This window comes from Takifugu rubripes, chromosome 13 (genome assembly GCF_901000725.2).
Source record: "Takifugu rubripes chromosome 13, fTakRub1.2, whole genome shotgun sequence".
Taxonomy (NCBI): domain Eukaryota; kingdom Metazoa; phylum Chordata; class Actinopteri; order Tetraodontiformes; family Tetraodontidae; genus Takifugu; species Takifugu rubripes.
This window is the reverse complement of record NC_042297.1, coordinates 8,288,326-8,309,666: the sequence shown is the minus strand read 5'-3', so window position 1 is coordinate 8,309,666 and position 21,341 is coordinate 8,288,326. Positions and strand designations below refer to the sequence as shown.

The 21,341-nt window shown below is 41.4% G+C and overlaps 1 long non-coding RNA gene across 2 annotated transcripts; it reads left to right on the top strand.

Moving 5' to 3' along the window:
* Window positions 1–2,849: 2,849 nt before the first annotated feature.
* Window positions 2,850–20,510, top strand: LOC115252011 (uncharacterized). Of its 2 annotated transcripts, none has more exons than XR_003890458.1 (3): window positions 2,850–2,992; window positions 18,500–18,609; window positions 18,697–20,510. It is a non-coding gene; the product is annotated as an uncharacterized lncRNA (long non-coding RNA). The 2 variants fall into 2 exon arrangements; XR_003890459.1 differs by lacking the exon at window positions 2,850–2,992 and adding an exon at window positions 11,861–11,928.
* Window positions 20,511–21,341: the final 831 nt, after the last annotated feature.

The following is a 21,341-nucleotide window of genomic DNA, read 5'->3' as shown; positions in this document are numbered from 1 at the left end:
TGCAGCGAGGTCGCTGCTACATTAAGAGCTGCATTGGTCCTTTGCTGTTTCAGTCTCATCAAAGAAGTATTGTGTTTAAGTGTGTTTTCATTTGTGTAAACCTTTGATCTGTTATCTCTTCATTACCACCACTTTCCAAATTATTGTAGACTTTATGACCCAGTGAAATAGAGGTTTCAAAAGTCTTTTTTTTTTTCCTCATGTTGAACTTTTTACTCTGCGTGAGCGTGACTCAGAACCAGTTGATCATCAAGCTCCGGTGGCCCATTAGAGAAATTCAGACTTGTTTTTCCATCCAAATCTCTGAAGTGACTCTAAGACATCTTCAATATTGTTTCTTCATTTCTCTCTTATCAGATTGGGATGTTGATCATAGCTCAAAGTTCTCATGCAAACAGCATTTTCGCCCATTATTTTCCCTCAAAAGTCAACTCACTGCGTCATATTGTGCATTTCAGTATTTAGACAGCAAATAGACAGTAGAGAAGTGGTGGGAGGGGGAAGCTGAGCACTCTCACATTAATGGAGAGGCATAGATTTTATGAAGCCAGGCTGTATTGACCTGTGGCTGACATCTACTTTTTAGTTTCATAACATAATCAGCTCTTGACACATGATTATAATAAACCGATGCAATTTACGGCATTCTGTGTGAAGGCATTGATTTTTCTGAACACCTCCCAGAAGCAATTACATTTATATCGTTGCATAATTAGTTTACACATTACTAAATTACTGACAGATTAAAAGTGAAATAGCACAGTTCATACCCTGCTCACATAACTGCCAGAGAGGAAATTAATATGGATTCAAAAAGTCCTCAGAGGTCTGAGCAGTAAAAGGTTGGGGGGGAGGGAAAAAAAGCAACAATCTATAAGTCATGTTTGCATGAGGAAATCCTCTCTGCAAGCTTGCCAGGTGTTGGTTTCACTGGGGTCATTTAGGCCAAGGCAATTAATATGGGCTTTAATTAGATTTGCATATGAACATCGATACTCTTTGCTTATGTGGGGAGGATTACAGTGCTCAGAGTGTGAATGAGTGTGTGTGCATGATGGTAACCTCCTGTTACCACCTCATTATGGAATCCTCCCTTTTCGGTGTCAATAAATCAAGACCTTTTTAAAATAATGTTAATGTTACTCACTTCAGTGTCTTTGCAGTCGAGTAATCAATGTATTTTAATGCTGAAAAGTTTCTGCATCCTCACACTGAGCAGCATTGTTGGTATGTTTAACAGGGTTTGATGATGACTTGACTGGTTTGGTGATCCAAAAAGGGTCCCCTCGTTGCTGCACCTCCACAATAAAAGCATGAATTAATGTGACGTGACCTCATATGTCCATCTTTATCCTACAACACTTACGGTCAGGAGGTTTGCTGTTGGCAGTCGAGGGCACACGAACTTTCCAGCAGAAATGTATTGCTTTGACCTTTTGAAATCCGCATTGATCCAGTGTACTGAGTGGCCATTTCCCCAGAAGAAAACATATAATTGGTATTGGGTTTCAATGGTGGTCTTTGGTTGTCTTGGGAATGCTTTGCAGTAATATTAATCAATTCACACTTATAGACACAATATGGGTGCTTTAGTGCTGACTGGTCATCTGAGGATTGCTGGGAGGACACAATTCAATAGACCCTGATCAGGCAAAAGTAATATGTCTTCTTCATGCCTTAACTTCTAATTGCACACAAAGGTTCAAGACCATGATAATTGATTGGCCATATTGTGTTTCTAAACAAGGTTCTAAAAAAAATAAACACTCCCGAGTTGTCGTCTGTTTTAATCTGTGCATGTGATTTTAATGCACTTGCAACTTGATAAATGATGATTCTCATGGCATTGCATAAATATTTTTTTTATTTTGGTCTTGTTGGACCGCTTTTACTATTTAGTTTCTCATCAAAAAGCATAAGAGCACACTTTGTGATTGATAAAATGCCAGTTTTGATCCCAATCTAGTTTTTTGATGAGTGTAGAGGAGACTGGGAAGTAGTTGTTACCTGCCTCATACACAACCCTGCTGTTTACTCAGCTGCGGGGTCTCTGCCTCCACTGGAAGGGCAAAAGCAACAGGTCACGAAATATTTCATTTCCCAAGTAAAACAGGCTTCTCTTCGTCAGCTGCAAAAAAGAAACAGATCACAGTGATGAATGTGCAATCAGGCTGATTAAGTCGTTATTAGTTGTCCACAGGATCCACTAAAGGAAATGAGGGCAAGGGAGAAAAGAGGTTGTTTATATGTCCCGTGGTGGAAGTTATGAATGTGATGTGAGGAAGAGGCCTTCTTGAACTTTTACCTCTTTGTGTCAGTGATTTGAGGGTGAAGCATGATGCCGACACTCAGGGTCATTCGCTCAAAGACTATATCTGTTCTTATAATAAGCAGGGAACTCAGACGAGTAAATGCTGGATGAGCAGCACAAATGCAGCAGAATGTGAAAAGAATCTCTTTGCCAACGCGTTGAACGCGTTTGTATCTTTTCTTGACCTGCTTCTTTGCCAGTAGATGGTGCTGCAGCCTCTTTACACACAACCACAGAGCAACTTGACAACATATGCTGTCCTGCTCTCCCACAGACATGTGTTCTACACTATTAAAGGGGGAAAAAAAGAAGTCTAGATTAGTTCCTGAGTTGGGGCAAATGTTTGAAATAAATGGAAATTTTCTGGTTTTCTTTGAGCTGGGGCAAATGAGGGGAAAAAAAAGGAAAAAGCCTGAGTTTCTTTATAGGATGAGCTTGGGGTGTTCTGCAATTACCCTTACTTGTGCTCCTGCGCTTGTTTCCCCTCACTGAACAGAAACAGACATTGTTTTCCATTGTAGTGTTCTCTTACAGTTGCTGGAAGGGTGTCGGTGGGCTCAGTGTTGGGATTTTATTGTTGTGGAACATGGTGGGTCGGGATGCCTGGGCCAAGTATCTCTACAAGCATGGACAGCAGGAGGAGGTGACGTCCCAACATCTTCATTTGGAAGTGGAACCACAGTGAGCAGTTTGCACTCCCCCTCCTTTGTTGTGCATGTGATATTATGTCTTCCTTAGTGATGTCATACATCAGATATTTAATACAGTATCTTTTCATTTTAAACTGCCAGTTAAGTGCTGAAATGTTATTTACTGTCTTGTGACCCAGCAGAGAGTGTGTAAGCTATTGAAAAGAGGAGCGTTATTGCTCACACTTCTTGTGAATGGAAAAAGGGTTAAACAAATGACAGCGTACAGTGGGTGGTAGGGCCTCAGTGCAGCCTGAGAGGAAATGGAATGGGAAAGTGCAGTCAGGCAGACCGCTCATTCACCATGACAAATGGGAGAGGCCTAGGCCAAGGGGATACCTGATAGCCCACGGTGGGCTGTGTGCACCTGCCCGTCCCCATGTGCACCGACGCAACAATAAACCTAAGCAACCGGTAGCAGCTCCACCTAGTGCAAAATTAGATATCAGATAAGACTGCTGATAATAGAATATTCGCAACAACGTAGTGATTTAACTTTTATTTCTCTCATTCCCAGTTTTACCGCTACTTTTTTATTTGTTTTGTTTTGTTGTGCTATGTTAATGTCTATTTAAGCTTTGACAGAAATGGAGAATCCACTGAAATATGATGTAAAGTGATGGGGAAAACCATTTTTATTATTATCATTGTTGTTGTAATTTTTGTTGTTGTGAACTGATGTTCTTTTTTCACCTTTTAAATCTTGGCTTTTAAATGTCATAAATACTCATTTTAATAATTATTGTTAATGCATTTATGTAAATGTCAGTCAGGTGGAGCTAGAAGTATTATTGTGTGTTGTTGAAAATATAAGACCGGACTCTTAATATGCTTCTTTACATGAATAATTATTTTCTTATCATTTTAAACACTTCAAAAATAAAGAGTGCTGGTAGAAGCGTCCTTGGGTGCAGATGTCAAAAGCAGAATTTTGTTGACACAGTCTACGGGTGTTTAAACAGAAGGTCACAAGTTGCCTGTCATGAGGATTCTATCTAAATTAAGTCATATATCAAATTCCAGTGGCATATTAAATCTGTGGGAGCTGGTGTCCTGCGATAATCCAATTGTGTGAGAGGACAGAGACCTGGTAGCTCGTAGGTAGCTGAAAAAGCTCTCTTCTGTTCACAAATACTCACATGTGCTGCTTCAGACAGTGAATTCTGGCGCTTGTGCCGGTTGTTCAGGAAGGATTACAGACCCTGATCAGCTGGGGGCTTCCTGACTCTGGACGGCTGCTGTAGGGCCCAATGCAGCATCATTGTCCAAACTGTAGACGAGCTGCTGGACACAGACGACTACAGAAAACATTTAGCATCCGAACCTTCTTCTTAGGTTCTCCATATTCCCTTCATATCAGTACCAGTGAGTGTGTCTATTTTCCTTTAAAATACCTGAGAACATGATTCCATCACACTTAACCTTGTGAAAATTAACACGTGCAAAAACCAAAAAAAAACAAAACACTTTCACTGGTTTGAATAATGAGATCAGTGCCTAAACTGTGTTAAATTGTAAGTGAGTTTAACCATTAACGTTGTGAAAGCCTCAGTTTTCTTAATATAGTTACAGTCAAATCACAGGCCTGGATCCCATGATAAATAATTAGCTAAAAAAGTCCTCAAACGGTTTCATTCAACACTAAAAAAAACATTTCATTTCCTAATTCACCCAGATTTTTTTGGAGCAACATTGAAAATATAGCGTGAGAATGTGAGTTTGACCAGAGGATTCATTTTGAGTCCGTTTCATACAGTCTTTGGCTGGCTGCTGTGTCCCATTCGGACGCTGTTGCTGCTGCCGCTGTCTTCGTGCACAACGTGTCAATGGCAACCGAAGCCCTTCATTGAACTCCTTTTCTAAAAAGAGCTATGTCACCTTTTCATAATTCCAAAAGACATAAAGATGTTTGTGGTCACGTCATCACTAGATACTTGCTGCTCTCTCCTCATTTGTTTAATTCATGTCTGACAGAATATATAATCAAGCATGCTGTCAGGAGCTGTGCGCCTTTCTTTTTATTGCTGGGCAGAGCATTTGGGTTAATCTCATATTAGTTAAGACGGATCATTCTCACAAGCAGACTTCGTTCTTGTTTCACAGAACTCTGGATTAAATCCATGTTGTCTCTGGATTATAGTGTATCACTTGAGATTCAATCATAAATTAATTTCCAGTTTATAAAAGATTAATATGGTTAAAAAAAAGAAGCTTGGTGTGTTACGACACCTTCAAGTGACAATTAAATATTCACAATGACAGCTGTGAGGGGGGCCGACTGTACCATACTGTCATTTTAATGCCATTTGGTGTGTTCTGTGGTTTGTGTTATTCAGTTACACATTCCAGACACACACACACACACACACACCCACACACGTTCTAAAATGACTTTACTTTAGCAGCAGACACCAGGACATCTGTTGCACTGATGCTCCACAGAGTAAACAATATGTTTTGAATTAAGATTTGACCTTGGAATAAGCCTTATCTAATTGATAAATCATAGCGAGCTAAATATGCTTTGTAAGTAGATTAGGTCTCCAGCTGACCCCCCCCTCCATCAGGCAGAGTCTCTCAGCAATGAGGATATCGAGATGTAATCCAGATTCATAATCCAATGATTCTCACAAGCTGTTTTGTGTTTTTAAATACTGGGTCTTTGTGTTGATTTAATATCCCAGTAATCTGCTTTAAACTGTCAGCGGCTGTCTGGTCGGTGTCCTTCTCCATCATCTCGTGTTCTCTGCTGCTCAGCCCATGAAATCTGACAGTTGCATCGGCTTAGCCGTGAGATATTCACGTAAAAACATCTTTTTGTTATTCCTCTGGTCGATACTTCCATTTCTAACGTTATTCAGAACTATACAAAAATATCTGTCACATTTTGCTGTATTTTCAAACACTATACGTTAAAAACATGTTGATATATTTACAGTTAATATTCTCCAAATGAGTCTGCTGTAATTAACTATCGTGTACCTGGCAAAAGTGGGAGTTTTAATATGGGTTTACTCTGGATTATAATTCAAAGTACATAAAACAGACTTCATATGATGACTTGCGTCTGTGTGTGTGTGTGTGTGTGTGTGTTTGTCACACAGTGGAATTTGGGATTAGTCTAACTTTAAGACATCTTTGTGTTCTGTACAGCTCAACGGGGACTTCTGAGAATACTCTTCTAATTGATGTTTACTGTCATCTCTAATTTGCAATAATTGAGAGGCATCATAAAGCTTAGTCCACCGTTGTCCTCGCTATTTTTATTTAGTTTCAGGGTAAGTGGATTCAGCTCTGCTCTGACTCGCATGTCCAATATTATTAGTTGCTATGAGTTCAGCCTGTGCAAATCTGTTAATGCATAAGACCATAAGAGCTTCTTATGTTCCCAGCCAGGTCAGAGTGAAGACACATCAGATTAATATTTGATCATGCAGAAGGCCTCTTAATCAGATTTACTTATTCCTTTAGCCGAGTGCTCTGCGGCAATTATCATAATTGTTGTACTAAACATGCTGGTCTTTACGTCTGCTCCAGAGATGCAAGGGTGTGCCGTGAGATGGAGATTCCAATACCAAACCCAATTAATGCAGGATGGATGGCTGGGCATGCAGAGGAAGAGGGAGGATACTGGTGTGAAGGCAAGAGGAAGGGGAGGGGAGTGGGCGGGATAATGGCGCGGCACACAGCTAATGACAGGCCAGGCCGCAGCGCTCGTCCACCTGGAGCTCCAGCACTATCAAGTGGGAATGTTAAAAAGTGCTTCCTTAAATATAAATACTATATAAGGAAAGTGACAAAATGGTTTTATGTATAATGGCCGAAACAAAGCAAATTTTAAAACCCACATTATTTAAAATGATTGTGTTCTACAATATACAAGCAAACTGTTATTAATGTTTCCCCATTAAAACCAACTTGAAACTTGTTCTAATAATTTGTGTTGGATAGATATATTACACATGAATTATAACTGATGTACTATGAATTAATTCCTATGAATGGGGAAAAAATAAATACATTTCCATTGTCAAGTGAATATAATAATAGTTTATAAGATTTTGTAATTTGTGAAGTTCAGTAACAAAATACTGAAAATAGAAAACAACAAGCATTTTACGTGATACTGAGTCCTAAACTGCTTAAAGGAAACCTCTGAAGGTCTGATTTAGGCAATTTAAATTGTGTTGAATTGAACCAGGAGGGTAAAAACCAGCTGGCTTCTTTTGATTATTGTCTGTTCACCATAATTTCACCCAAGCAGTTTGTCATGTACACGGATGAACGCCATCCATCCTGCTGGAGGCACTGAGCAAAGAAACACTTGCAGCGACGCATCCCTATTAATCTGCGCTGACTGGCTGGAAATTGCATCTTTGTAATGAGTATTAGGTGTGCATCTACATGAATTAAAGCTGAATGAGCCTCTGATGGATCACCCCCTCCCAAATGATGCTCCTTCCATGATCGTCATTGTTCAAAAGCGACTAAATCATACTGTGATGGCGAAGTTAGGACGCCGAGAGAAGCCTGATGTTTGTGAAGCTGCTCATGTACGTTCCAGTGGGGTCCCTCTGTGTCCGTATACATACAACCTCTACGTGTGGTTCATGGAACACTTTAAGGGTGAATTTATGAAGTAAAGAAGGACAAAATGACCACATGTAATGTCGGGAAGGGTAAAAATCCTGTGGGATTGTTTGAAGTTTTAGCCAGAGAGTCCAGATGTGTTTACAGACTGTTGTCTGAACTGACCGTCTGATGTGTCCTGCACAACATTGCCAGACATCCCTGCCAGGGATGCACTTACTTCATAAAACACTCCCAACAATGGGCAGCTGAGTTGTTGCAGTTTGATTCGGAGCCATAAAACCCTGGTTGTTGGCTGGACCGATTACGGTATCAGCACCTCTTCCATTCAGACCATTTTGCAGTTCTGTGGAAGTTCTTTTGGTGTCACCGGGGAAAGTATTGTTTGGTAAAAGTAACGGCTTGTTTATGAAAGATGGAGCCTCAGAAAGAGACCAGCCCTCACCACTTCAGACCTTGACACATATTTACTGTACCTGGACTCACAAATGTTCCTCTGTAATGCCTAACTAGTAATTATGTTGCCAGACGCCCTGCTGGGCTAATTATACTAAAAACACCCTCATTAGCAGCGTCGAGATGGAAAGACCCAGAAGCCTCACTAGATTCTTCCCTGTGCACCCTTGGAAGACAACTTCTTTTAACTTCCCTCAACTTATTGGCTCTTGCAGGAAAAGGCTGTGTTGAGTTTTTAATGTCATTGAAATGTAACAAAATAATGATGTTTTGAAACCAGCCGCTATGTTCCCCAATGCTCATTCATCTTAACTGATAATTCAGCTTAAACTGGTGACGTGTGGTAGAGTAACCCCTGACAACACCATGTTCCACATTATTCCTCATTCCAAAGTCCATCACAATGTGACAATGATCTCGGAATTCAATTAATGATTCAGCTGTGATCAGCAGGAAAACCTGTCTTACATGCAGTTATTAAAGTGAGGTGATCAGAAAAGTGTGTTTACATGGCAGTGTTTATTTGGAGTATGAGCTTATTAACTGCATGTGAATAGAATCAGCCTTTTATTGGGTTTATTTGCCACAATATGCCATCTGTTTGAATTCAGATTGTCTGTGAAGGTTATTAGCATGTAGCTCTGTGTTGCAATTAGCTTAAAAAAGGATGCTCACAGCCTGTCCACTAATTAACTAAAGGGTTTAAACAGAAGACGTAGAGCGTTCACGTGCACGAATAATGTAGACAGGAGTTCTTGTAAACTTAAAACAACTCAAAATCTTCCCCGTTTTTACCGAGGCAAAAATGTCATTTGAATGTTCGGCACAGTTGAATAAGAGTCAATTCTGTTCAGCAGGGATGGCAGATAGGACTCCATCCCACCCATAAATGTTCTGCAGAAATTTGTATACTGGGGGGGGGGCTTAAATGTGTACTACCCAAACATTTAGAATGGGGGACATAAAGAATGATAACGGGAAATGTGGGGAACATTGGGCTGTGCTCATGTGAAATGGACGAACTAGTCTCCAAACCAGAGACACTCAGGAATTACTGTCCAAAGCTGTGTATGGTCTAGCAATTTGCTCGCTTTAAATTATTCAGATGAAAGGCATTTTTATGTCAGCAACTGTGTTTCTCAGTGACAAAGCCTCACCTAATAGTTTCCCTGCATCTGCCATTTTATGACTGACATAGCAATAAGCAGATTGTCCAGATATTTATGCCATCTGCAGCTTGGAGAGATAATTAAAGTATATAAATTAATCAAGTGCAATTAATTAGAGGCTTTATGTTCACTGCAGTACATCTTTGGATGTATAATTTATATTTATTGATTTGTTTGGTTTCATTAGCCTATAAGATAACAGTGCAAATGCATTAGAGGGGAAAATGCACAATTAGCATGTGGCATAGGCTGCTGGTAATTGATAGATCAGCGAGCACTCCCTGCAGATATAAAGCTGTGTAAACTGTCATAAGCAGTTAGAATCGATGACTGATATTTCTCACCATATCTCTTGCTTGATTAATGATGTTTTTGAAAGCAGCTCCCCTCTTAATGGGCCCGTGATAGGCATGCTGAATTTACTGTTTAATCAGGGTGGAGAATTTATTGCGGTCCAGAAACTGTGTCGTTGCTGGTGCAAATGTATGATTGGTCTCTGTAAGAGCCATAGGGATGTTATTTGCTCCCGTCAGCAGCCAATATGGCTGAGCATTAAGAGCTTTGTGCTTCCCAGTTGATTTTTCATTGACTGTGCTGCCACCGTTCATCACCGGCTGCTTCTGCTCCTTTCCGCAGAGTCCAGGGAAGCCCGTCGATAGCAGCCTGTGTTTTCACAGCACCCGAGCGCATCATGCAGCATTAACAGTTTGTGAACAGGAAAGTCACTTATTTTACTCAAAATTGAGGCCGCCTATTTTTGAATCACATCGAACGTTTGTGATTTGTTGCAACATCGATCATTTTTCTAATGTTTCTCTAATCTAGTGTATGAAACGATTGAATGTTTTATGAGTGAGCTAATAGCAGGGTGGTTTAGGACAGAAGAGTATTTGTGTGTTTTTTATCTGCATTACTTCTTCACATTCCACATTTAATCCGGCTCTCACTAAACCTGGAAGCTCCCTGTTATTGTGGTTGACATATTTTTGAGATGTTGTCACCAAGGCTTGTGGAAACGAGCACACGCACGCCACGTGTTGCTGTGTATCCGTGCTCTTGCTCGTGTGTTCTTTACCTGCGAGCTTTTCAGAAGAGACGTGATGCTCAGGTGTGCACGTGTGTTTCCTTAACTTGGCCACACAGCTGCGGAGCAGACGTACGTGTATTTTTGCCACTTGTCTCAAGCAATTTCCTCCCCTCACGTCAGTGAAAATGCTTACAGAGGCACCTTCCAGTGCTGAACGTTGCTAATGTGTGCTGCAGCGAAGGAAGCCACATGCCTTCTGGTGAGGGGCTGAACGTGGCCTCTTATGATACACCTGCTGGTTCCAATCCCCCCCCACTCCCTCCTGGGCAGCTTTGGGGATTTTAAGTGAAGAATCAAATTTGGGCAAATTCACAAAATAATTCTCTGCCTCCCCTTTATATTGTTTTTTTTGACAGCTTATCCACAGATGATGGAAACGACTTTTCTCTTATTTGTTGGGAAATTTTGGCCAAAACGTTGCATCCAGATCTGTCTGCTACTAAGAATAAGACAAAAGGGCATTCCAGGACAAACGGTATGAGGAATGCTTTTACCTTTTTCTCCCCTCGGTTCCCTGTTGCTGACCTTTGCTAACACTCTGGGATGTCTTGTTCTTCTTCCTCATCCTCCCATCCTCCTGTAAGAACTGGTAGAACGCTGACCATATTGACACGGCTGGACCGCTTAGACCCACAACAGGCTATCCCATTTCCTTCTGAGGGATCCCCTGAGAGAATAAACTTCCATTTTTCTAAACTTCTGGATAAGTAAACTGAAGGACCTGGCTGGGAGGTCAAATCAATCTCTGCTATTTATTACACAGAAATGTGACACTCCGTCTTAAATGCTCCCGTCTCAAGTGATTTAGCCTCGTGTCTGCATTATGTCTGCAGAATGTGTGCTCGTGCTCACATGTGTCTGGGCGAGTCAGTGAGGTGGAGGGGAGCACAGCATTTTATGACCATTGTGCCAAATTGTCTTTTTCTCCTCCTTGTCTCTTGTAAACAAAGATGGGTTAATATGCTCTTTGAAGGCAGTTTTATGTAAAGCTTTTAGCTCTGGTGTATGTATCATATTTACTGTAAGTACACTTCAAACACAAGGGTCAGACTAATGCAACAAGAATGAGTAAGAAGTGTAGTCATGTGTGGGTCAACTTCTGAAGGCAGCAGCTAAATATGATCAGTATCTTGTGCTAGCTTGGGTGCGCTTTCAGGTTATGTCTCTATTAAATTGTGCAGACAGTGCAGGAAAATAGGACAGTGCTACACTCATTAGGCCCTGAAGGGGGATCCAGTCCTGTTTCTGTGGGAAGCAGAGCTCTGTTTACTGCGTGACAATGTGATATTGTGCGGCTCATGCTGTCTTAATTGGAAACAGTCTCACTGCACAAAAGGTGCATAAGACCCCTGATTTTGTGAAGTAATCTCACCCCTCCCCTTCCTCTGCCCCATCACCCACCTCCTCCTTCCTTCTGAAGAGCAGCAAAACCCCCCGAAGCATTTCCTTAATCCTCCGGAAGATCATGCTCTCCTACTAAATATGGTACCTGTGGACAAACAATGGATTTTTCCATAATAATAAGATGAAGATTTCATTATGAGTGGCTAATGGACGGATGGGTCTCAGCCAGAGCAGATACACGGAGAAGCTTCCTTTTGATCAGCAGCATAGGGTTAATCCATGGTAAGAAATAATGGAGGTTTGGGGGGGAGGAAGGAGGGCAGTATTGAGCTGAGCTGAATTTACAGCCGAGAGGGCTCAGTAAAAGGATGATTTTTAGAGCCTCTCGCTGCGTATTGAAGGGAAGACTGTCTGACAAGTCATCAATGAAGCCTGGCGCTGTACTAAACTAATGAAAGCTGCATTTGATCTTCTTCGGAGAGGTTCGATACCACTCCTGCTATTATTTAAGTCCTCAGCTTCACCAAACCTGTTTTCAGATCCACAAAAATCATTAAATTGCACAGTGAAGTAAACTGTGTTTGTAAGTCCTGGATGAGGAGGAAATATCTAAACTGCTTATAATGTATCCCTGTTGATAAAATCCAATAGATGCTTGCTGACTCGTTTAGTGCTTCAGTCTCGTCCTGCTGGTCTATATTCAGGTAATAGCCGTGGTGTGCTTCAAGTTCCTGATTTGAACTTTAATTGTAAATATCAATACATCTGGTTTATCGGCTGATTTCAGCATCTATGTTTAGCGTACGTGTACCAATGCAAAGAGCATATTACTATTATTCTATTTATTCACTTTATGGTGGAGATCAGATGAACTGTAACCACAAACCATGCCTCATCTGCATACATTTACACTGACGCTGGGATCTTCTGCCTGGCACGGTTTTTAATCATTAAACAAGTTTATAAAACTTAAAAACAAAATGAATCTATAGGTGATTGTTGAATGTCTGGGGCCCAGGGCCACTTCAAATGCTAGAGTGGAGCAGGCAGGATGAAAGATTGGGTCTGAGCCGGTGCCAAAGGGAGAGGGCAGACGTCATCTGCTCGCAAGCAACACAGGCCGCCAATGCACTTGAACTGCTGTGATTCAAGGTTATGCTAACTGAATCATGTTGAAGGAATAATATAAACACTCTGATAAACCAGCAGTTTAGAACATTTCTCTTATACATTTGACCTGAGAGAACCTGAGCGAAGCGTGGGATGGCGTCCGGTTGTTGTAAACTTAAAGGTTTGTCTTTATGCTTCTGCCACATCTTTCTAGCAGTCGTCCCAGAGCTGCTGAACTAGCAGAGGTTTACTCAGCTTTGTAAATAGAACAATAAAATATACAGGACATATACATACACGTAGTGCATATGCACATAATGAGGGCGGCAGAGCTGAAGTCTCACCAGCACCAGAGATGCTAATGGAGAAATTACGAGATGCAGTGTAGAAGGTTCAGGCCTGCTGATCTTTACCTATATATTCTCCTAATTAATCTTGATAACTGCTTTATAATCAGCCTGCTCAGGCTGCCCCAGAATAAGGTGACACTTCCTAATGAATTAAACCTGCAATTTGCAGTTTCTGCTCCGTCCCCTCCCGTCTCCTCGAGGCTCATGTATTGGTCCCATGTGGGAGCTACCAGCCTGTCGGTGGCGTGTGGTCTCACTCCGCACTAGTTAAACACTGCTAAATGCTTGGGTCACACCTGTGGCCTTTTATGGGACCTGGCAAACCAGTGGGGGGGTTGAAAAACCAGTGATCAGTCCAGTCAACCCTGCTGTCAAGCTCAGAATACACATGGAGTATTGGTTCTATATCAACTGTATTTAAAAAGATAGAATGAAGATGCCCCTGAAAACACCTTTTTCTTATTAAAAAAAATGTTTTTAGCATCAAATTTTATTGTTCATTATTATTAAAGGGAAGAACCTTGACCTCTGTGGGAGTCCAGTGTTAAATCTGCTGAAACGAGTTAAGGTGCAACAGAGGTAAACACATAGATTGCAAACCGCACCGTTACTTCCGGGTCAGTACCAGGTTGTGTCCAAGCGCTTTGAGAATGCATCAACAATGAGCTGTGTCCCCACATGGTTGGGCGATCTGCCTTCCTCATACGAGGGGGTTCATCCCCGGGAGATGGGATCCTGTGAAGCAGTGATTGCTTCCACGATTAGGTGGGGAAAAGTAGGGTAGCCGTGCTCGCCGGTCCCTCCCGTGGATTTGCTACCTCAACAGAGCCTGGACTGAAAAACAATAGCCAGCTGTCCCTGGCTGCTGATGTACCTTTGATCAGCCAAATGAAGGCTGCTGGCATTTCTTATGGAGTGGAGATTGCTTATCGATCTATATCAAAATATTCATGCTAATCCCAGGCAGCAGAGACTATTTTTCAAGCTGGGTTAGCAATCAGAGCTGCCGTCCTGTCTAGAACAATTCGCTCAGCTGGGAAGTCTAATCAGCTCAGGGTCCTGCAGTCAAATGCACTTTGCTGTATAAATTTGGACCACTGACATTGATGGAGGAGTCCAGTGAAAGGTGTTGACAAACCAAATTGTTTGTTCCAGCACTATTTTGCAAGAGATCAAGTCCAGAGTAATGTGCAGTGAATTTGTTCATTACTAGCTCGGTTTGGAGGGGAGAGGATAGATGTTCACCCCTGTTGCTCACTGCTGGATGCTAGTGTAAGAGGACTGCAGGTTGGAGCGGGTGGATGAGGTGGATGTCGGTCAAGTGGTGGGTGTGCCTGGGTGTGTGTCGTACTTCTGCCCAGTGCTAGAGGTGACACACGTGCACGGATGGAGCAGCTTGAAGGCACTGCCAGTGGGGTTAAACACCCGTTTTGATATAAAATAATGGTTGTCCTTAGATAACTGTCCATTTAGTCCAAAGCACATGATCCTGGCTTTTCAAATTAGGAATCTGTTAATGTTTATTGCTGGACCACTGTGTCATTGTGTTGTTGTTTTTTTAATAGATTATATAAGAAATTTATAAATGTGGGTCTAAATGAACCTTTTATCTCAGATTTAATGACAATAAACAGTCACCTTACATACCAACACTTCCTTGATTTAAGATTATGTTTCTTATGTCTTCTGGATGAATCCCCTTCTCCATCAGGTGGACACAGGGTGTGCTAAATCTGTCCCAGTACGTTAATACTTTCATGCAATTAATCTGCAAAGAAATCTGTGAAGAAAAAGCATTGCCAGAATGGAGAGCTTATCCTGCTGGAGGGTTGAAGGGCTAATGTCTTGCCATATGGTCCAGATTGTAATGTGCATGTCCTGCTACAGGGTCAATCATACATCATGTATTAGTGTCAGGTGGGGATTACTGCTCCATGTTCCCTCACCTCTGCCATGGCATACTGTACTCTACCTGCTCCTGCTACAGTAACACATCACATTACAATTATGGTGGCGAAAAGAACAATTTGTTGATAAAATGTGATTGCAGGAGAAAAGAGCCCCTCACTGAGTCTTCATCAGCTGGTTGCCTTTGAATCCTTTTTGTGTTGGTGTTGCAACAGAAAGCAACGATTAGTGAGATTATTGTTGACTGATGCAGGCTGTGCGTGCTCCCAGAGGGTGATTTACCCCACACTTTTGGGATAATGTTTTCTTGAAGGCAGTGCAGCTCATTGTTGGTGCGTGTAATAAAGATTTATCTTTCACTTTGCCCCATTGATATTTGCTTTATATGGGCGGTTATTTTTTTTATCCAATAGCCTGCACTGAAGTGTGCAAAGAAAAAGGGGCAGTAATTTGATGCAGAGTCGAGCATATTATGCATAACCATATATTATTTGATTATTGCCGCTGTTAAAAGCATCTTAGTGTTTCCTCAAGGCATTTCTCTGTCTCTTTAAGAGATGTGTATACAGTATTTTTGGAACATAGTAATTGCTATGGATCTTACAGTTGCCTCAAATGGCCCAATGTACCCGTCCACGCTTTGTCACCTAGTGGAGCCTTAAGTCCATGCTGGGGCATTAACCTAAAGACTATATTAGTAATTAGCCTGGTAATCCCTTTTTGACTGATTGAAAATGATAAATTCTTAGTTAATTGAAACAATTGCCTCCCCCAAATGAACGGTCGTTTTTTTTTTGGTGTGGGGGGGCAGCATGTTGTCTATTGTAACCTTGTAAAGAGTGGGTTATGGTTAGAGTGTGACACGGCAAGCTAAGATGTGAAATGTTTCTGTGTTTATTCCTGTGTTTGTGTGAACTTCACATATGTCAGACGGCAGGATGGAAGGTGTAGGTGTCGCCAGGCTTTAGGTGCTGCCTGTCACCTTGTGAATAAACAGCAGTTGTTCCACGGGAGGCGGGACTGATTCATGCGAGATTGGCGGAACATGGCAGATGGATGTACTTTTTCATATGTGTAAATAGTCACAGCTAGCTATTAACATACCTCTGTGCAGATGGCAAACTGTAATAAAGTACAGGCGATAAAACAAGCCTCCTCGACGATGGCTGACGCCCAACTGATGTTTGTTCATTTTTACATACAGTGCAATATGGTCTGTAGCACAAGGGCACAATAACGTGTGGGGAAATTGAGAAGAGCGTGTTGTTTCTGAATAGTAAACGGCTTTAATACTGCTGTAAAAAAAAACTTTAATTTAGTTCCCCAACCTCAAAACTTAGCTTGAAATACCGTGTTGCATTAGCCGGTTTTGCATCTAATGTGGTCATACTGCTTTTGATACTGGATTGTGCTTCCTGTTGTACCCAGAATACCAGAGACAGCAACAGCAGAAGTGATTATACACTGGATCACGGGTGGTAACTGACGTCAGAGACTTTCTGGTCCACAGCTGGTTCCCCTCCAAATAAATGCTCTGCTCATTCCTGACTCCAGAGACCAGAGGAAGAGGCTAAAAAAACCCAGACAGAGAATAAGAGTGGCTGAGACAGACGGGAGAGGAGGGGGGCAGAGTGAGCCAAAAGAAAAAAAAAACTGGGGGTGCATGGCGTCAGGATCCAGATGCATCATAGCCGCTCGTTGCAGAGATGTGTTTGTGGAGGGTTTGCATGCTTCTGAAGCCCAAGGACTTGTCGTCTAGCTGCTGCTGGTTGTGGCAGCCAGCTGTCAGGGGAGCTCAGGGAGAGAGGAGAGGCCAGGTAAAAGGATAGCCAGCGGCAGACGGGGGCTGCAGCAAGCGTTCGCTCAGTGCAAATGAATGGTGACAAGAGCGCAAGAGCCATTGATCCAGTGGTCAAAGCACCCCTAAGGCTGCAACCTAATGTGCTGAAAAAAGAAACATCAGCCTCAGTTGAGGCTTGGAGGGAGATAGTCCTCATCAGATGAAGCATACCCTCTGCATGACATGAAGGAGATCAATAGACACGGCTGGTGGAAAATGGTCATTCAATGCATTCAGACAAACAAAAACAAAATAAAATTAAAAACACACACACACACACATATATATATATCCCTAAATGTAAAATCCCTAAATGTAAAAACAAAATAAAATTTAAAAAAAACAAACATATATATCTACATCTATATATATGTGTTCAGAAAAATAAGAGAAGAAACAAATTAGCTGAAGCTAACTTGAGTCCATCGCACAAATTCTGGTTGCTTGCAAAAGTTTCCAGAGATGTTTGTTGGAATAATGCCTTAGAGCTACGGGCCATGTGTTCAGAGTTAAGCAGAAAATATGTGCAAAAAATGCATGTGAGATGCAACGGAGGAAGAGGATTCAGACATCTTTTCAAACAACACGCAAACAAGCTTCTTGTGTAAGTGCGGCCGTGATTGCGTCTCCTCGGTGTGGATTTCCTGTGGCACTCCACCTGCGTTTGCATTATTCATCTGTCGCACAAGTAAAATTACATGAATATGAAAGATTCCCTGAAATTTCTTTTTAGGCAGAGTTCATTAAGATTTATCAGCCTGTACTTGAATATTGAGTGTTGTCCTAAGTGCTCTGATATGGGGATTTGCTTTGTGCTGTGACACTTGATTGGCTGGTGTAACCTGATCCAGGAAGGCGCAAAAGTGGAAGCACTGGCGAGGTGATTGATTTGGGATGCAGGCTGAGGGAGATGATTGATTGATTGAGGTTGGTTAGGTGACAAACAATGCAGCACGTAGCCGCCAAGGTGCAGCTCTGTCAGTAACAATAATCCCTGATTGCCTCTGCTCCTTACAATCCCCCCTCCCACTTCCTCCCCCACCTTTCTCTCCCCTCCTCTTATGGAAACAAACACAAACTCTCAACAAACAAACACAAACATATTCATTGTGGTGCTCAAACAGTCGAGCAAAAACATCCTTTTCTCCCATCACGTTGTTATGACCAGGATAAGCAAATGGCTGTTTTTCTGCAGCCACCTGTGTGTGTTTGTGTGGTTGTCCCTCTCAGTGTTGACCACACAGTCTTCAGAGGGGGGCCGACAATGTCCCCGGGCCTTTCACGCATATTATTCATATTAGTGTTGATTCTAAAAAATTAGTCACCAGGATATCCCTTTGAGATTCAAGAGATTATCAAGATCAACTTCAAATCCTTCCCAGATTTACTCAGAACATCACTCAGCATCCGTAAGTAGAATATAGTTCCAGGGCAACAATCAGAAGTGGTGTTGCTAAGAGAACCCGAGTGTCTCGCTTTTCCTCTGCTTTTGCTGTTTCCCTTCCTGGGCACGGCTAAGACTCCAGCTCGTTTATTCATAGATATATTTGATGATATTTCTGCAGTAACTTCATTAAAACCTTGACAGCATCCTTTGTTTCTAATTTAACTATTTCAAGATTGTAACGTTTCTTTTTTTTTGCAGGATGTTTCCTACATGTCTGACAGCCTGGCCCGGAGCTCTTCCGCTCAGTGTGGGCTGCTTGGCAGGTCTGCTCTGCACATTTGCTTCATGTCCCACACATTTCCTATCTGGTGGGCATCAAAAGCATTTTGTTTTAATTGCAAGGCGTGCTCTGATTCACTGCAACTTATTTGTATGTTTGTTTGCCTCCCTGCCAGAGCTATTGGGAATCTATTCTCCCTTCTTCGAGGGTGGAAAAGATCTGCATTCATTGAACTGGCAGCAGGGTTGGTGCATTTTCATGCTGGGTTGGATGTGGAGGCATACTAGGCTGGTTCTCCTTGATTGCAGCTAAAGAGGATATAGATCAACTCCTCTACTTCTGCTGAGATTTACGATCAAATAAGAGCAGATGAAGAATACGAGGAAATCCCCTATTAAAGTATAAAGTATTTTTGTAATATGCATGATATCCTACACATCCAACTGCCAGGGTAGGAGTGTTTACATTAAAAAAACACCATGGATGAAAGCTGTTTGTTCATGAGATAAAAAAACGACCTTGGGGAAAAGGACATGGAGTTAGTTCAAGGAAAAATAATATACTAACTTTGATAAATAAACAAAACTGAAACAATAAATGAAGGTTCTTATCTAGATATACATTATATTTACAGCACTGTTACACACAAACACACACACACATACACACACACACACACACACATACATGCATACATACATTCAGCTTGTTTTTAACCTTGAAAAGCACAAGAGTACCGTAATAAGAGTAAATGACAAATTCTTCAAGTTTGTCCTGGCAACAAGTTGCATTCCTGATTGAAACAAGAGGAAAAGCAAACTCAAACTATCAATTGCCTATTGAGAATAGATAGAAACAAATAGATAGTCATGATTGAGAAAAGTGATGGGGTTGATGGTATAGACTGGAGCCCTGGATTGGCCCCTACCCATACATAATAGATAGCAAAAGAGGTTAGTATGACTGTGTATGACTGGTGGATGTTTGTTTCATATCCACGTTTCCCAGATCTATACTGACAACCCACCATAGCTGCAGAGGTGTGATGCTAAGTAATGTAACCTTCTACAGTATATCCAGCTGTGTGTCATAATGAAGCGGAGACCAAAGCCAACTGAGGCAGTATTATAGATCACAACTAAAGCATATTAGCATTAGATTAACACTGTTATGCACTGAGATCTCCTGATACCGACAGCGCAGTCAAGTGTGAAATATGTTTAGTAAGTGCATAATTATGACATCTGTTATCCTCCAGTGGAGCTCTTAGCACAATATTAACTGAAGAAATAACAAGTTTAAGTACAGTACGTGTTAACGCAATGATAGCACCTGTAATTGAAATATGAGTGTGCCGTAATGAAGATTAAATTAAACCCCGAGATAATCGCCTGACACGCAGATAATTGAGTTGCAATCCTCGGGCAATGAAAAATAGCTCAGGGAGAGAAGAAAGAAAGAGGCTCCCTTTACTAGAGAGGAATAATCGTATTTGTCTGAGGACATAAATTCACTCCTCAGATTAAAGAGTGATTAATCAAAGTGGTAATCCACCATTTGTGTGGAACCAGAATGACATATGTCTGTTTTATGTAATTTACTTTTGCTTCCCTGTCTGAGGAGGCGGGTGCTGATTGTGCCTTTTGTCTTTTGTTGTTAATTTCTTCTTCTGTGGAGATCCCTCATTAATAACTGATCTGACTACAGAAGAAGAGCTCATGGCAAAATGTGTTCATCTGTCTCCTTGTGGAACAGCAAACCCATGTCAACAACAACAACAACAATAATAACAGTATTATAACAGCATGATTACCTCTTTTTCCCTTTGCATATTCTTCAGATTTTTTGGTTTCTTTCATATTTCATTCTTGGATGTATATTTTTTATTTGTTCCGTAATGGCAATAGTGCAACTCTTATCCAAAGCATTTCTTTGTAATGTAATCCTTGTGTTTTATTAATTACGACAAATAAAGAACTTAAACTCAAACTGGAGCTTTCATGCTCATTTTATTTGGTCTGGAATTTGTTTCTGTGTTGGTTGTTATGTTGTAGCAGTATTTTTATAGACACTGGTGAGGGTTGTTTGGGGGGGTGGGGGGTGGTTGAGGACCTTTACAGTTTTATGGGACCTTTGACCTCAGCCGTCCAATGACAACATGCACCACCAGAGGAAATACTGTTACTTTAACAATGACAACATGGAACACACCATGTTTGGAGCCTCCCCGGTGATGAAATTGTCCAAGCTTTTGCCAGAGTAAGAAGTAGAAGATCATTCTGACATCTTCCGCACCCAGATGTTCCAAGAAACCTCAGAAGAGCATCTTCCTCATCTGTCTTTGCTGGAAACACTCTCCCTCATCAGACAGAGTGCAGAACCAATGATGCAAAAATGCGTGAATTCAGGTGCAGAAGACTCTGTCTCTACGTGATCTCTGAGGATTTCAGCGCAGCCACAAAAACGAGGAGATCCCAGCAGGGCCCAGTAAGGTCCCGGCCACAGAAACCTTAGTAATGTTAAGTGGTTACATCTGTATACAGTCACTTAATGACATTCATCTTTAACTGCAGTCGGGAGAATGATCAAATGTTTGCATGTTAAAGTTCTTAATTGTACCAAAGAGTCTGAGAAATGAATCAGGTTAATAGACTGTTAATATAATGTGCTGGTTAATATACAGTAGTTAAAGAAATCTCTTTTAAAAATGCTAATGAGAATATCAATTAAATGAGAACAAAGAATGGGGCATTCACAGACATTGAGGGACTCTTCACGTTTTCACACAGCTATTGTGTTTTCATTCAGCACCTCTTTATC